The sequence below is a fragment of the Podarcis pityusensis genome, assembly GCF_964106645.2.
Source record: "Podarcis pityusensis genome assembly, chromosome: 1".
NCBI lineage: Eukaryota > Metazoa > Chordata > Lepidosauria > Squamata > Lacertidae > Podarcis > Podarcis pityusensis.
The window spans coordinates 99,226,637-99,242,194 of record NC_138028.1 but is presented as its reverse complement, the minus strand read 5'-3'; the positions used below and the strand labels follow the sequence as shown (position 1 = coordinate 99,242,194).

General features: G+C 40.6%; 1 long non-coding RNA gene across 1 annotated transcript in view; it reads right to left on the bottom strand.

Annotated features, from left to right (window-relative positions):
- LOC308479480 overlaps positions 1–8,897 on the bottom strand; it is a 116,062-nt gene extending 107,165 nt beyond the window's left edge. Inside the window, exons 1-2 of the long non-coding RNA XR_013987701.1 lie at positions 8,459–8,897; positions 1,037–1,242 (exon numbers count right to left, since the gene is read on the bottom strand). This is a non-coding gene — a long non-coding RNA (uncharacterized lncRNA). The remainder of the gene's footprint in view (positions 1–1,036; positions 1,243–8,458) is intronic.
- Positions 8,898–15,558: the final 6,661 nt, after the last annotated feature.

The window sequence follows — 15,558 nt, the reverse complement described above, 5'->3', positions numbered from 1 at the left end:
AGAAGAAGAAGAAGAAGAAGAAGAAGAAGAAGAAGAAGAAGAAGAAGAAGAGGAGGAGGAGGAGGAGGAGGAGGAGGAGTTTGGATTTGATATCCCGCCTTATCACTACCCGAAGGAGTCTCAAAGCGGCTAACATTCTCCTTTCCCTTCCTCCTCCACAACAAACACTCTGTGAGGTGAGTGTGACTGGCCCAAGGTCACCCAGCAGCTGCATGTGGAGGAACAGAGACGCGAACCCGGTTCCCCAGATTACGAGTCTACTGCTCTTAACCACTACACCACACTGGTGTACACACAAAGCTCAACTAGGGCCCACAATGTAGCCCATCAAGCACACATTATTTGCAAGTTCCATTGAAATGAGCAGGGCTTTCTGAAAGGTCTGAGAAATTATTTCACTGGCTAAAAATATTGCAGAACAGACCTACACTACATAAATCTTTCCGAATTAGTTCAGAAAATAATCCAATGTCTTGGGCAAGCACAGCCATTCAGAACATTTATTTCTAAGTTGAGAGACATCCATTTCCTTTACATGAAAACAAAAACAAAGCACTTTGATACATAATTAACGTTTGCAAAGTTGAGTTTGGGAGAAAAGACAATTTCAAAAAGCTGATAGCTGGTATCCAATGATTTTGCAACCCAAGCAAAACACACTTCACAGGTGCAACCTGTCCTTCTACACACAAACTGCAGCTCTCTGCAACACCTGAAAAACTTATCTGAAAGGTGCCCTTACCTAGTAGAGCAAGGGTGGACAACCTGTGGTCTTCCCAGCATATTTGAGTCCAACTCCAATCAGCCCTGGCCAAGCATAGCCAATGATCAGGGACAATGAGAGCTATAATCCAGCAACATCTGGAAAGGCTACAGGTTCTCCACTCCTGTACTAGGACTTGTTTTGATAGGGCATGAGAGGTGCAGGTGGGAAATAGAATTGGTTACCTTTCTGTACTAGTAGAAGCACCTTCTGCTCTCACAGCAGAATCCAAGCCACTGTTGGCTGTTAATGCATATTCTCTTGTTTACAAACCTGTCGACATATCCTTCAAGGCACCCAGTGACATCATTCATCCAAACGTATGCAGTAGTTATTGAACTTGTCGACCAAAGAGCAACCATGCCAAAAGAAGAACTTCGCCTGAGGAAAAGGCCAGACAGCTGTCAGGTTTAGATGGGATCAGGCAGCTGGGACTCCTCCACCTGAAAGAGGGCTTTGTACTTTGAAGCTGAGCCTTCCTAGCAAAGAAACAATATGTTCAGAATGAAGAACAGCAAACTCAAATGGGCTTTCGGCCAATAAAAAAAAAAACCCAAAGGGTTTCAATAAGCCATGCATTATGAAATACGTTCCAGTCAGACAGGTGTGTTAGTGGCAACACGTATTGCCGATGAACATGAATACATCAGGGCAAATGTAAAAGTACATTTGTGAAAAATGTGAAAGCAAAGAAAATCTAGAAGAAGAAGCAGCAGCAGAAGAAATATGATTACGTTGGCTAGAAGTGACACTAAATATACATGTGTCATTTAAAATAGCCATGTTTTGCTTCCCTGTGCCTAATAATTTAACTGAAGTAACTCATATCAAATAGCACAGCATTCTGTGTTTCTTCACCAGCTGGTATCAGCCAATTACATGTGGCAGTGAAATGGTGATCATCATGGTGTCAGGACACATGAAAACACATTATATCCGACATGAATGTTATCTTATTCTTGTCTTTTCTAGGAGACCCAGACATCTACCTGGATATATCCTTAATCTGCTCATCTTCAAGCCACATTGCTGTGTTTCTCTTAGAGGAGAAATTAGTACATTTAGATCTGTGGAAATTAATCCACAAGTGGGGATCCATGAATGTTTCATGGTTGGTGGGGTGATTGGGTTCAAAGGACATCTGAGCTCTGGTGAGACACCATTGTTAAAACATCTGCACTGGCTGCAGGACCGTGCAGAGCTTGTCTGAGGCCTGGGGCAGGAGTCTTCTTAAGAGTAAAGTTATAAGCTCAAAGAAGAAAAAGCAGCCGGTCCCTGGCAGCACCCCACTCCACAGCTGGTTTAGCCCTCCAAGGTCCAGGGCAAGTGTACACAGCTGGCCACCCCCTCTGCCTGGGCCTGACTGGCGGTCCATCTGCTACCAAGCCAAGTTCAAAGTCTTTGTATTAATTTACAACTCGGGTCTAAGTCACTTAGGGAGTGCCTGAACCCTTATATCCTAGCTCAGTCATTGGGATCATCTATCTGTAGGAGTGTTGCTGGTTGTGTCCCAGGTTAGTGAGGCTCATGTGGCATCAGCACAAAACCAAACTTTTAGTGTAATTTGTCTAGTCCTGTGGAATGTTCTTCCAGCAGGGATTTAGCAGGCATCTTCAATATTGACTTTTAAATGTTTGCTGAAAACTTTCCTTTGCATCTAGGCTTATGCAGACAAGTGAGATTAAACACTTTCTGTAATAGTAAATTGGCAATCTGTTTAAATAAGAATAACCTGTGCTTTTTATTTTGCATATATAATGGTTGTAAACTGCTTTGATACTTTTGATGAAATTGCAGTATACACAGGGTGTGTGTGTGTGTGTGTGTGTGTGGATAAATGGATGCATGTGTGTGTGTGTGTGTGTGTGTACACACCAGCTTATATTAGTTTTAAATACAACCCAGAAAAAAGTAATCACTTTAACTCTGGTTGATATAAATGAGGAAAATATAACTCAACACCCCCACTGAACTCAGTCATATTTAGAGTTATAGAATTAGCATCCATTTATTTCCAGGTGCAACTATTTCTACCTCCCTCCATAACATATATGGATTGACAATAAAATGAATAGCAGGAGATAGTCGGACCATTTCCTTGCCAGAATATCAATTCAGCCTTCAGGCATTTGAGCTAAAATCTGTAGGCACCTAACAATTAACTCCAACTAGCACCTGCAGGACTCTTTAATTCCTCTACTTCACAGACAGAGCTTTCCAAAATGTGTGTCGCGACATGTTAATGTGTCAGCTGAAATGTTGTAGGTGTGCCATGCAAACGCTACCTATGCTCCTCCCGGGGCTGGAAAGGGGTTAGTTTAACCTCTGTTTTGCTAGTAAAACTGAATTATTGCGTTGATAAATGATGCATAAGAAGTGTGACACCAACATGAAAAGTTTTGAAAGCTCTGTTAGGAAATATAGATGTCTAACCCATTAATTTGAGTACTATTCTGACATTTAAAAATGTGAATGGAAGTGAATATTAAATTTATTCACACTGAAAACTGAAATGCTGCTTTGTTACTTATGCATTACATGGAGGTCTTCTGGTTCCATACTCGGGGTCCTGATAATATATTTTCTTTGGTTCTGTGCTTCTTAATATTGGGGTTATATGTTTGGTCTTTCTGAAAGGTCAGGCTCTATTGGATTATAGCACCAAACTGGATATTGCTCAGAGATCTACACAGGTGTGACCCAGCAAAGGTCAGTAGTAGTCCAATACTTTGTTCAAGTCTGGAGAGTTATAAATAGAGGGTGAAAATATAGTTCTATATAAACAGGTGATGTGTGCTAGCCTTCTAAGGTCATTACAAACAGAGAAGATTCGTGCCTGATTCAACCAAAAGCTGATCAATATATGAATAAAAGGAATCGAGAATTTCTGGATATTTGAACTTTACAAAAGTCCTGAACGATAATTTCCATTGGGAGCTCATATACTTAGTTCCTCTAAAAATTGCTTTGTGCTGTGATTCAATAAGTGTGTAGCTAAAGTTTTAATCAATTGTTGTCAAGGTTTCAACTGGGTAGCCTTACCTGAAAAATAAATCATGCTATTAAAAAAATAAAATGCAGCACTTCAAATTATCACAGACGTATTCTAAAACTAAATTTTGTGTCAAGTCTTATAGATAACAATTTGCATGAGATTATAAATTCAGGTTGCCAGGACAACATTTACGAAGGAAGAGTGTTCTGGGCCTGTAAAGATGCCTGAAGCAGGTTTATACCATCCCTTATTTGTAGCTGTTTGAGAAGGAAACTGCCTAAGCATTGTTCTAAGAAGATTAGCATCTGCATGAAGCAGACCGTCTGCTACTGACACACTTTCAACCATGCCTATTTTATCTTTTAGGGTTTTTTCCAAAGGGGTTTAGCTGATGTGAGCAGTTGAAATCCCAGGTGTATAGAGATCCCGGGTGTATAGATGTGTATAGGTGTATAGGGATGCGGGTGGCGCTGTGGTCTAAACCACAGAGTTTAGGGCTTGCTGATCAGAATGTTGGCGGTTTGAATCCCCACGACGGGGTGAGCTCCCGTTGCTCAGTCCCTGCTCCTGCCAACCTAGCAGTTCAAAAACACATCAAGTGCAAGTAGATAAATAGGTACCGCTCTGGCAGGAAGGTAAACAGCATTTCCGTGTGCTGCTCTGGTTCACCAGAAGTGGCTTAGTCATGCTGGCCACATGACCCGGAAGTTGTACGCCAGCTCCCTCAGCCAGTAAAGCGAGATGAGCGCCGCAACCCCAGAGTCATCCGCGACTGGACCTAATGGTCAGGGGTCCCTTTACCTTTAATTGATGTGGGCAGTTGAAATCCCAGGTGTATAGAGATCCAAAGGAGGACAATAGCCTATCTCTCTTTATTTTTACCACTTTATAGCCCCAGCAGACTTTCAAAGCAGCTTACAGAAGATTCCCACAGTAAAAAAAAAGAAAAAAAAATCAAATCTTGTTCCAGCAGCGGGAGTAACATGGTATTCCTATGATAGAACAAATGTTTGCTATCCAACAAGTTCAGATCTCTTGTCGTGTTCTTATCCTTGGTCAGAGCCTGCTGATAACCTCTGAGGGAAAGATATAGGACAGAGCAGCTGGAATTCGCTTAACTCAAGATGGAGGCAAGTTTTCCCTTGCTAATGAAGTTGCTGGACTTCTGTTCCCTGAAGCAAGGGAATGGAGCTGAGCAGCTGGATCTTGCTCAGCCAATGATGGAGAAACAGAAGCAGAAATAATAAGACTTCAAAGCAGTGCTATTTTTCCAGAAAAAGAGGTTCTGGGGCAGGGGAGGGGAGCCCTGCAGCAAAGTGATTTACCTGCATCATGCATGAACAGAGGACACATATATTATACGAGGATGAATAGGTTATATGACTCTGCTGTATTAGTGCCTTCCATCATCCATATCAACAGTCTCCAATCTGAGATGACAGCGGAGACCAGTAATGTTAGCAACCCTTGGAATAAAGGTTGTGCCTGCTCCTCATATATCACAGAACCACTTGGAATTATAGGGGGGCGTAGCTTAGATTTCACTTTTCTTTCCTGAAATAGTCCATTTTCTCTGAAAAAGAGAATATGCAGAGCATACTTGAAAGAAAAATGATGATGAAAACCCCCCATCCTTACTCAGATTGTGAATTTAAAGATGAGCCTACATTCTGCTGCCAGGCCGAAGGTCCTGAGATGCATTACGGTCAGAAGAAAGTATGTCTTCAAATTTATTCTTGTGGGACAAATGAACCGAGATACAGCTCCCCTTTCCTCCTCTTGCTGCAGTTGCCAAGAAATTGCTTAAGACCCTTTAAGATGAATAGGGAGAAAGAATGAGACATACAAGCAAGCTATATAGAGCTAGATGAAAGAATGGCAAGGGACAGGAGGGGAGGAATGTTACTGGGCAGAATGATGAATTTTTGGACAGTGAAATCTATCTCCTCACTTTGTAGTCCACTTTCTGATCAAGATTTTGCAGGCATGATGATCCTAAAAGTTTGTAAAGCATGCTCTGCTCCATCAGAAACTGAACAGTATGCCTGTCCAGTTGTGTTCAGGCAATTCTGGGGCAGCCTGGAGGCAAATATTAACTGCAACAGATCAACACGGGTTGTAGGATCTGAGTTGCTGTCTTAATATTGAATTCCCTGGCCAGCTCTCTACTTCCAGCAGCAGCAAAGAGCGTGGGAGGAAATCAAACAGACGGAAACCGCTGCTTTCCATGCTTATCCAAAGCAGGAATGTATCCCAAGGGAAGCAACACAAGAAAGCAAAAAGGCTTTATAAAGGATGCCCTTAGAAGGCCAAGTAAATCTAGTAGCGGGGAAAGAAGAAGAAGATAATAAGCAATGAATTCTGAAACCCACTAGAATAGCCTTTATCGAACCATCATTCAATGCATCTGAGAAGCTAAGATTTAACAGTCCACATTTGTGGCTGACAGTACAACCTGGGTGCTTCAAGCCCATTTGCCTGAAGTTTGTGTATCACATATAATCAGATATATAGCTGCTCAGTAGATGCCAAATTATACTGACTGCTCATGAGTTGGAATACAGAGCAAAACACTTTAGCATATAACAAGCTTTCTTGAAAATAACAAGATAATTGCTACAGTTTACCCATAAAGAATGGGTTAATATTAGGGCTGTAAAGTTTAATCAGTAGTTTAATCAAAGCTTTAGTTGATTACTCAGGGTCAATGTGAATTGGTGAGGGCAAATTTGAATTGATGGTACTGAGAGTTAAATGCTTAAAAAAAATATTCGAGGCTACTTTGGTTTTGCCATGTAATGAAAACGAAAATATTGCAGGGAATGAAAAGGAAAATATTAAATATAGATATTTTTTCTGACAGTGAGTGGTAGGTTTTGTTTATTAAATTGTATGTTATTGTCAGGGAACTGCCATCAGTGCCGGAGGGAGAGAGCAAGATCCAGAGGGATTCCAGAGAGCGTCCCGGGATTGGGAGAGGCAGCCCATCTTCTGGGGAAGAGAATCAGCGTAGCACCAGTGGAGAAGGGGGGCAGATGGGGGAAGCAGCGAGGCAGTCCCATGACTCCTTGCCTGGGACCAGCGGGGAGAGTAGGGGTCCTCCGTTGCCTACGCCCTCCTTGCGCAGAAGGCTTTCGCGCAGAGAGAGTAGGAGGAGACTAGGCGTCAAAGAGCTTCTTTGCTGGAAGAAGTTTAAGAAACGCCCACTGATGGATTCTGCCAGCGATTGAGACAGCCACGGGTGAGTGGCTCTCTAGACAGAAAAGGTTCACTCAGGCAACCCAGCCAGATGTTTGCACCGGCTTACGCACGAGCAACCCCTAGAACCACTACAGTTATCTTACACTTTCTTCAAGATCTCAGAAAGATGCCTATATTGAGGTTTTGATTATATTCATATTTAATAAATTGATCAGGAGATAGCCATTGTTCATCATACTCAAGTAGACTTGCTGAAATCAGTGAACTTAAGTAACTTCCATTCATTGATTTCAATAGGCATGACTTAGCTGGACTCTTTCTACAGTGAAATGGATTGTGAAGGGATGGCTTTCAAATTTTGGAGGGAAACATGACAAAAAAATCACTGTCTAGGGCTGAGCCCTGGTTGCTCTGATGGCCCAGCTTTCACTGCTTCTACCCTGTGGTTTTCCTCTACACAAATGAGTTAGTAATGACTGTGACTTTTAAAATGCACAGTCTGAATTACCTCAGAAAACTGCAAAGCCTTTCACACTGGACAGATTCCTTTAAGTTATTTGAATACAGAAAAACCTTTTTAAATGTTTAGGTAACCTCATTCTGTCCATTACCAACCCCACATAAAATAGCCTTTGTGGAAGCAAACACTGGAAAATAGCATTCACAGTAGGATTTGAGAAACTTATTGTAAGACACATGTGTATTTAAAAAGTTGATTGGGCAAGCGACAATCAATTCAACATGACAAAAATATCCATCAGCGTTGCAGCAGTTCGTATGAGTTAATACTTTGGTACCAGACCCGTGACACTTTTAAATCTCATAAAGTATGGAAAATGCAAATGTATGCAGGTAGGGTTTTAAAAGGCAAATCTTTAGGTAGCTGCACAAGTTCCTTTGATCTTTGCAGGGCTTTTAAATTGTAAATGAGAGGCATCAACTTGAATGGCACTTATGTTTTCAAATATTTGCAGGTAATTCTAATTCATTCTGCAGAAAGCAGGACTTTGCATTAGCAAGTGATTTGCGGTTCAGGAGACTGTCTTTTAATTTGTTTGCATAATCAGATAAATCATGACATTTTTAAAAACTCAGATTACTATTATTAGAATATTTGAGTTAATGATTCACTCTAAGAGGTGGATATTCCAGGGTACTTTGATCTCTGAACTCCGGCAAGTGATTATAGAGGCTTTCAGGGGGAAACTGAGCCCATTACAAGAATAAGATCCTTCATATTACATAAATGTTGCATTAGGTTTTTAAGAGAAGCAGAAGAATGTAATGGGTTCTATAAACAGGGGGTTGATTATACCATTTTGACATTGTGAGCGTAACAATCCAAATTAGAACCATATGTTTGCCATGCTGCTGTCATGATTAGGTGTTCAAGAGCTCATCTTGCTTTCTCAAACAATGCTTCCCCAAATGAGACCTGCAACAAAATGTTGTAGTTTTAGCAGCTCCTGTTCAGAATATAGTCATTCTATTCCTCTTACCCAGTTTTCTTTTCCTGACCAGGAATTGGGGATCTGGCAGACACCCCCTACTTTGTGGACAGGAAGAGATGGTTATTGCCGGTGGAAATTGCCATCAGAATTTCTCAGTTTTCCTGCCAGAGAACATAATCTGTGCTTTTAGTATTCGGGAACTTGATTGAAGCACATGCCTGGCTTGCTTGGGCAAAATGGAGAGCAAAAGAACAGAATTTCACTCTGCCCCAGGAATCTTGGTCATTGTGGTTTATTTTGGCTGTAGCCAGTTTGGTACTAGGTTGATTACAGTACAGTAGCAAATTTGACCTGTGATGGTTGCCTCTGTGGTCTTAGGGTTGTGGGCCTGCAATAGAAAAACAGGAGAGACAGATCACATACGATACTACTATCATCCCCAGGATCACCCTGAAGAGGGTTCTAGCTACTACACATATAACCAGAGCTGTGTGGAATGTAACTAAAGGGAATCATTAGGTATAATTATTGGGAAATATAAGGACCAAGCCTTCAGACTACTTGACTTTGACCTGTTCTACATGATGCTGTCCGTCTTCGTGCAAAAAAGTAACACTTTCTACATTATTCCTTGCAAAACAGAATTCAGTATTAAAGTAAAGGTAAAGGGACCCCTGACCATTAGGTCCAGTCGTGACCGACTCTGGGGTTGCGGCGCTCATCTCACTTTATTGGCCGAGGGAGCCAGTGTACAGCTTCCAGGTCATGTGGCCAGCATGACTAAGCCGCTTCTGGCAAACCAGAGCAGTGCACCGAAACGCCGTTTACCTTCCTGCCGGAAGTATTTATCTACTTGCACTTTGACATGCTTTCGAACTGCTAGGTTGGCAGGAGCAGGGACCGAGCAACAGGAGCTCACCCCGTCGCGGGGATTCAAACCACCAACCTTCTGATTGGCAAGTCCTAGGCTCTGTGGTTTAACCCACAGCGAATTCGATATTAGTCTCGCTTTATTTATTTATTACATTTCCAACCTGCTTTTCCTCCAAAGAGCTCAAGGGGACATTATTATCCTAAAGGTTCACCCCACATTTCATGCTCATAACAGCCCTGCTGTGCATGGGAGAGGGGGGCGTGTCCCAATTTGAGCTTGGTGTTCTTTCTGGTCCTCATCCTACAACCTAACCATTACCCTGTGCTTGCTCTCTTAAATGCATGATGAGAAGAAGGAAAAGAGAAAATGAAAGCTACCCCCAAATTGGGGAAAGGGCCTATCTGAGAGAATATAGGCCTCCTGTTTTTGACATTTTAAAGCAATCAGTTAACTGACTGTTTAAAGCAGCGCAGTGAAATCACACAAGGAATACAGAGTTTTCTGCTTAGGAAGCCCTAAGAAATATTGAAAATGTTTTGCAAAAACCTCCAATACACTGGAGTCCTGAAATGTATTTTACTTCAAGTGAAGTACGTTGTCTGAAAAAATATAATGTAAGTACAGAATGTATTCTTAATAGCGGGGGGTGGGGGGGTGGAATAGAGTTCTGTTTTAGCTGAAGTGTTTTGCACACATGATGATTGGATGATGGCATGCATAGCAGCCCCTGTTCTAGTCTTCAGAGCCTGCTTCCAGCTACTTTGAGTGACAGAGTTATCAGTAACATTTTTGTTGCGTGCCTGGTGCACTCACATAGTGCCCCAGAGATTTCAAGTGTAATTTCTTCCTTCATTCCTTTCCTCTCTAAGCATTGCTTATGGAACACTTTCCCCATTAACTGCGTACCTTTCGTTTCAGGTTTGTAAAACAGTTCTGCCTTCTAACATCTTACAAGGGGGAATACTGTTGAATGATTTCAGCTGCATAGACTAAAAAGAAAAAAGAAAACCCTACAAAACAAAACCCACAAAAAACCTACCAATTCTAGTATAACCATTTATGGCTTTCTCTCCAGAGAACGATGATACAGTGATATCACTGCATTGGGTGTATACGCAGATTCTGGGCCACACCATACTTGACATTTTTAAGACTTGCCCTTACCATGCTTTAAACATCATGTACAAATGGAATTACCACGAGCAAGTGCTTGTGGACAAATGTTATACAGATACACTTGAGAGGGACTGCCTAGAGTAATCAGAGTTGTTTGACTACAACTTCCATCATAACACTCACAATTCAGATGCTGCTGGACTCCAGCTCTCATCATCCATGACTACTGGCCATGCTGGCTGGGGCTCACAGAAGCGGGAGTAAAACAACATCTGCAAGGAACCATTTGGCTAAGCTGGCAAATTAATTAATGTGGGAATGTGACCACATGAATATTTGAAAAGGAAATGGCCGCACAGCTTTGTTTAAGGACATACAATGAAAAAGATAAGGATATTAAAAGTTCACACTGGGAGTAGACCAGTGGTCACCAGGCAGTTGCCTATTGATATTTTACCGTGGGGGGTGGGGGATGCCTAGAAAAATGTCCCATTAAGTACAACACTAATGGGTACACAACTTAATGGTGATTATATTATATGTTTTACCAATCTGTGTATTTTTGTGGTTATATAGTACAGTACTGTTTTTATCGGTGATGAAAGCTGCCTTAGGTAGAATAGTAGAAAAGTAGCATAAAAAGTAGTAGTTAGTAATAGTAGTAGTAATAGCTACTTTAAATACACAGTGCTGTTCAATTGTTGAGATCTTTTACTGCTGTTTTTATGAACTATGATAATAGAACATTTTATCTGAATTGTCCTTGGGAGTTTCAGGGGAGGTGTTATATTCAACCTCAGTTGATATACAGTACTCTTATTTTCATCTGTAATCTGCCTTGGTGGAATTTTTATTTAGAAAGGGAACAAATGTTTTTTTAAAAAAAATCAATCAGTATTTATTTTATATGTTATATTTAATAAAATAATAATAATAAATAATAATAATAATATTAATAATAATAATATCTACACATAAGCAATTGTGTAGATGTAATTTCCCTGTCTGCAAACTGCAAAAAAATTGCTTTTTTCTAAATCAATGTACTTCCATTGTTTTCCAGTCTTCATATGTGCAGAATAAAGTATGCTGTAAAGTTTTGCAGGGTTTTTTTTAAAAAAATAAAAAAATTGCACGAATTGTGATATAAAATACCAGGAGATGGCAGTATAAAGCCATTTAGCTGGTACTGTGCCCATGACAGACCAAATCCAGTGAGGAAACAAATGAAAGAAACAGATTTGTATTTTGCTTCAGTTTCACTTATTCGACATTTTCTGAAAATAAGGACAAAATTGATTGGGAATGGGCCAGCAAGAAATGCTGTGGGAAAATGCAATGGTATTGGATATAAGTGGCATGAAACACACACAAAAGTAGTCATATATATCTAAAGTCTTTCAGAACGCCTTTCTGTTTTCTTCTTGAACAATAAGCTGTGAGTTTACATTTTCAGTGAGCATTCTTGTACATTAGCGCGGGATGAAGAACTATTGCCAAACTTGCCACTAAGTGCCATAATTTGCAGTTCATTTTGTGCCAACTTTCAGAAGCACAATAAAAACTGTGGGAAAGTATTGATGACATTATTTAATTACTCTTATGCATGGAGGATAGTGAAGTCACACTTGCACAGTCAAATTGGAATATGAGGTGTTTGGGGTTGTTGTTGTTTTTTAAATAAAGGTGTCTCTTAATTGCTTTTCCTTGTTTTCTAGTAATGAAGTAAGTGGGATCTGCAACAAAATATTGTAGTTTGGAATGCTTCTCTTCACGGTGCCTGCCAGCCAGCCACTGTGGCGGACCTTGGTAATATGCCATCCTGTGAGAGGCCATTTAATGCCCTCCCCACAGACCTCATAGTGCCACCTTAAGCCAACCTTTGAGAAAGAAGTGTGATGCTCTGATAGGGTCCTAGAGCCCTTGTATCTCCTTCCCAAAGCTGGTAAGCACCTGCCTGGCTTTGGGAAGGAGAAAGGAGGACTCTAGGACCCTATCAGAGCCCTCACACCTCCTTCCTGAGGCTGGACAAGCACTTACTGGCCTTTGAGAAGGTGCCCTCCTCAGCTGTGCACCCAGCGCAACCACACCGCTCACAATGCCCTAAATATTTCTCTGCAGCTGACATACCCTCTTCTAAGATTCTATGTTCTGTTATCTCCCTCTCTGCCATTTGTCTTTCCTCCTCCACCTACCAGCCTACTCAAGAGTGAGCCAGCATCCCAGGACCACTGAGCAGGCTTAGTCGTCATTGGGCTATGGTAAAAGGTCCCCCCACAAGAAGTTTCTGCCCTCAAAGATTTCTTTATTACTCTTGCAAACCTTGGCATTTTCCTAAACCTCCTGTTATCTTTTTTGTGTGTGGCTGGTACAGACAAAGCCATCACTTTCAGCTTCACTCAAGTTCTCATTTTTTTTTTTTTTTTAGTCTTAAATTCGGTTCTCCACATTTCTGCAGCAATTTGCATTAAAAAAAAAAACAATCCTCATGAAAATTCATCAGCGTTTCATTGTGAGTTTCTCCAAATATATACATTTTTGTATTCAGTTTTTGAGTAATATACACATTTTTGCTAGCTGTTTTTTTCCTGATATAATGCATTTAATATGTCGTTTTCATGCATCTTTGTACACATGGCTTGCTTGGATAAGTGTATCGCAGAATTCAGAGCAGGGCGAATTTCAAAGGATAGTTGTTTTGGCTCGCATATTATGTGCACATTTGGTATGAAATGGTGCAAATTAGGTAGTCTCTCATTAAAATGCAAACAAAATTGAATTTATCCCCCATCCCTATCTTCAGTTCAACTACCCTATCCAGATTTCTTTCCTATTAGCCACACCTTCCTGTATACATATTCACCTACTGCTGTCTTCTTCCGATTTTTTTTTTCAGTACTGAAAAAAGAAGAGGAATCTTTCCAAAGAACCCATTTAGCAGTAGACAGGTAAAGGAGTGGCAGCAGGCACAGGAGTAATAGTGCGTTTAACTGCTATTAACAGTCCAAAAGGAGGCATGCCAGACTCTACCAGCTGTCACAAAGAAGTATATGCCAGGTTTCTATCACCACATGTCTTACCTCAGTGTAACCTTTGAAATGATGCAACACATGGTTTTTCTTTAAAATGGATCCCCAGTTCATCTCCTATTTTTTAAATATTTTCTGTTTCTTGGTCAGAGTTCAATAGATACAAGCCTCACTTCAATGGAGAAAAATCCATGATTTTTTGTTAATTTTGAATGCTTTCAAATGTAAAGGATGGCATTCTGCCTGAACAAATTTAGACATGAATGAATGTGAAGCTATAAACCTGTGGTAAAACTTGGAGCCGAGTCCTACCTATGAGCCAGCAGAAGAAAGAGAAGCTAATCGCAGCACTAAGCTTAAAATGAATGAATGAATGAAACTGAAAGAGAAATGTATGGTGATTCATATTCTTTTTAGAAGAAAATTTATTATTAAATAATAAAATAGGTTATTATCCAAAGAAAACAGAAAAGATTAAAGTACAATCAAAAGAGTTCACAGGGAGAATACGAAGTTAAATTACCAAATTATTATAACAGTAATATGGTAATACACAATTGCCCAGTTTGCATGTATCACTAAGCCAAACCATGACTAAGCATGAACATGCAAGTGTGTGGGTACTCATGGCAACAATTGTGGCTTCTCTACTCCTTCCTCAATCATCCTGTTGCTGCACTACCTGGAGCTAAACCATGGTTTGGCTTAGTGTTACATCTGAACCTAGGCTGGCATTTCATCTTCTTCCAGATAAACCATGAGCTGTAGCCAAGGTTTGTTCTTGGCTTATTGCTGGCTGTTTGTCTGGCGGATACAAACCATGATTTCCAGTTCACATGTAATGCGAAGCCAATCTATGACTTACCTCCGGGTAGTGCAGCAACAACAGGAGAACTGAAGCACATGTTATTTTTGCTGTGCCTACTCACACATTCACACTTAGCCACTGTTTGAGCTGGGATAATAAATAGGTTAATTTTATAAATTACTTAAGCTATTGCAATCACTTTCATTTTACTATGACTTTGATGTGTACATAGTACAACTTCATCTGTTCTCATAGTCATTTCAGTGCTGGGAATAGCTCTGGGGATGCAATCTCAGTGTATGTAATATAGCAATGATGGGGGAAACCAATGGGCAGCAGATGAGCATGCGAAAGTTGCCTCTGAGCTTTAAATGAATCCTCAGAACTCCTCCCTGAAACAGAAACTAATAGGATCAGACTTTGGGCAAAATCTCAAGGTCACTGCCTAATTTTGAAAACTGTTTTTAAAATCTAGGCTGACCACAACTTGTGTTCCAGCTACACAGTTCACAAGACCAGGAGAAAACATGCATATGTAATCAAAGCTGATGTGGGGGAGGGAATCTACTTGGTTGTACAATAGGGATGGGCATTCACTTCAGAACATTGGAGCAATTGCAAATGGGGCTCATGAGGTTTCATTTTAATTTGTTCAAAACTGCACAGAGGTGTGAAGGGATAGAAGAACCTAAGAAGAACCCTCCTGGGTCAGTGTTATCTAGACAGACTAGAATGCTATCTAGTCTAGCATTCTGTTCTTATATTCACCAACCAGATGCCTATGGGAAGCTCAGAAACAGGAGTTGGCACTGTTTTGTTGCTTCCATACCATTCAGGGGTGGAAAGGAGAGGGGGTTTTTAGCAGTGACCCCCAACCCCCTGACATGAAATGAAATGTCTGGAGAAGAAGAAGAAAGATCATTTTTTGAGTAGCTGCCAAAGTTGGTTCTATTGATGACACTGCTATAGGTGGTGACAAAACAGTAATGAAAAGAAGTAAAGGTGGGGGATGATGTGATAATCAAACTAGTGCGCCCACTAATGAAGAAAATGAATGGCGTTAAAGAATAGAAAAAGTACTTACACATCCCTTTCATACAATACCTGAAAATAGAATAATGTTCAATGCATTTGTTTTAACATTTATAGCCCGCTTTTCTTCCATAGAGGGAATTTGAATTCACAACAGGTTAAAACAATTGTACGTGGGATTTCAGACAAAGTCAACCATCTGGCACAACCCCATCTGAAATGCAGCAATGCATATTCATTGTAAATGACTAGGATTTATTTATGCAGCTGAGAGAGACAAGGCAAGAGA